This window comes from Nycticebus coucang, chromosome 12 (assembly GCF_027406575.1).
Source record: "Nycticebus coucang isolate mNycCou1 chromosome 12, mNycCou1.pri, whole genome shotgun sequence".
In the NCBI taxonomy this organism is placed as follows: Eukaryota; Metazoa; Chordata; class Mammalia; order Primates; family Lorisidae; genus Nycticebus; species Nycticebus coucang.
The window spans coordinates 70,958,256-70,961,052 of NC_069791.1; positions in this window are offsets into that span (position 1 = coordinate 70,958,256).

Sequence of the window (2,797 nt, forward strand, 5' to 3'; positions counted from 1 at the left end):
CTCACCTCCTACTTTTCAATACAAATTTGTATTGTGGTTTCTACAAATGATATTTCATTCTTCCTCATGGCTCTTAATCAGTAAGAGAAGAACATTCCTCTTAACCTGGTGAAATTGGACCTAACAAACTTGTTCTTGAGCCCAGGAGATTCAGCTAATGAAGGACAGAGGTAGTACTTGAACACAAGTTTTAGGACTCATAATCCTAAAGCTTCGTCCACCTCTTAATCTGATTTGTTGCCTAAGGCTGAGACATCCCATCATTGAATAACTGGCTCTTTTTCCTCCAGCATTCAGGACCACTAACCTTATTCCTCAACTTCTCTTCAGACTTCTTACTATTTTCAAAAATAGTAATTATCTGTGTGGCGCGGTGGCTCACACCTATAATCCTAGCACTCTGGGAGGCCAAGGCAAGGGGATTGCTTGAGCTCATAAGTTCGAAACCAGCCTGCTCAAAAAGTGAGACCCCATCTTTATTAAAAATAGAAAAGACTGAGGCAAGAGGATAGCTTGAGTCCAATAGTTGGAGGTTGCTATGAGATATGATGATGCCATGGCACTCTACCCAGAGGACAGCTTGAGCTCTAAATAAATAAATAAATAAATAAAGTATTGAATCTAAACTACAGGTAGTCCCCAGGTAACAAATGAAATAGGTTCTGTAGGTCTGTTCTTTTTTTTCTTTTTTTGAGACAGAGTCTCACTTTGTCACCCTTGGTAGAGTGCCGTGGCTTCAAAGCTCACAGCAACCTCAAACTCTTGGGCTTAAGTGATTCTCTTGTCTCAGCCTCCCAAGTAGCTAGGACTACAGGCACCCGCCACAACACCCAGCTATTTTCTGTTGCGGTTGTCATTGTTGTTTAGCAGGCCTGGGCTGGGCTCAAACCTGCCAGCTTCAGTGTATGTGGCTGGCACCGTAACCACTGTGCTATGGGTACTGAGCCTGTAGGTCTGTTCTTAAATTGAATTTGGATGTAAGTTGTAACAGGTACTTTTACTTATTACTTGTAAAAGCCTCTGTTGGTAAGTATGCACTGTGTGTAAGTCGAATGTTTGTAACTTGAAGACTGCCTGTACCAGTATATTACCACTCTGGGGCAAATATGATGGGCAAGTATGTTAGAAACATTTAAAACAAGGCTGGGCACAGTGCTATAATCCTAGCACTCTGGGAGGTATAGGCAGGAGGATTGCTTGAACTTATGAATTTAAGACCATCCTGAGCAAGAGTAATACTCTGTCTCTACTAAAAATAGAAAAATTATCTCCAATCCCACTACTTTACTTGACTAGCCTAAAAATAAAATAGAAAAATTAGCCAGGTATTGGCAGGTGCCTGAGGTCCCAGGTACTCTGGAGGCTGAGGCATGAGAATCACTTGAGCCCAAGAGTTTGAGATTGCTGTGAGCTATGATGAAGCCTTGGCACTCAACCCCAGAGTCTCTGTCTCAAAAAAAAAAAAAAAAAAAAGAAGAAAGAAAAGAAAAGAAAAAAGAAATATTTAAACCATAAATCATTTATTCCACATTTATGGAATGGCTACTATGTGCCAAGCCTTTGCTCGTGTCTGCTAAACAACAATAATAATTGCAACAGAAAATAGCCAGGCATTGTGGTCGGCACCTGTAGTGCCAAGCCTTTGCACTGAGTGCTAGGAAACATGAAATGACACTCGTAGACACTCTGAGACTGGGCAGTCTCCTGGGGGCAAAAATATAGAAGCACAATCAACTTGGTATATAACTTCATGCTAAGATGTGTGATGCCCAGGAAGGAAAGTTGGCCCAGAGTCCCTGCTGAGAGGCACAGATACAAAAGGGGGGTGTTGCCAGATTTCCGAGGCTTTTCAGGTACAGGCTAGGTGAATGAACTTTCTTCTGTGCTATTATTATTATTATTTATTTGTTTATTTTTGGAGACAGAGCCTCAAGCTGTTGCCCTGGGTAGAGTGCCGTAGTATCACAGCTAACAGCAACCTCCAACTCCTGGGCCCAAGGGAATCTCCTGCCTCCACCTCTTAAGTAGCTGGGACCACAGGCGCCCACCACAATGCCCGGCTGTTTTTTGGTTGCAGCCATCATTTTTGTTTGTCAGGCCGGGGCTGGATTTGAACCTGCCAGCTCAGGTGTATGTGACTGGTGCCTTAGCCACTTGAGCCACAGGTGCGAGCCTATTATTATTATTATTATTAACAACAACACATTAAATCTCTGGCACCTACATGATCTGCTGCGGATGATCTTCATAACTCCATGAAGCAGGACTATAAGAGGTATTATTCCCATTTGTCAAATGGGAAACTAAGTTCTGCCAGGAAGTAACCAAGCCAGTTTTTTTTTCTGTCAGGGACAGAAGCCAGTGCAGCCCAGTTCTGAGTCAGGGGGGTCATGTAATTGTTCAACAGGGAAGCCTTCTGTTTACAGAGAGCTTTGTCATTTACAAGGTGCTTTTTCGGGCATGTTTTTGGGTTTGCTCTCCTAACCCCACGAGGAAGGAAGGGATGGTAGAGAATACCCATTTTGCAGAGAAGGAAACTGAGGCCCAGAGAGATTATAAGCCTTGCCTAAGTTATGAAACACTGAGAGGAAGGGTCAGGACCAGAAGCCAGGCTCTCTGACCCTAGTGTCGCTCTTCTATTGGAAACATAGGATCACCAAGGAGAGGAGAAAGGAAAGGAGACAGGATGGACAAAACAGCTGTGGTCAATAAGGTGTTAGACCCATTCATCTCCTGTTATCGGCTCCTTCCCACTCCATCCACTGCTTTGGTCCTCACTTCCCCCCTGAGGAAGCAG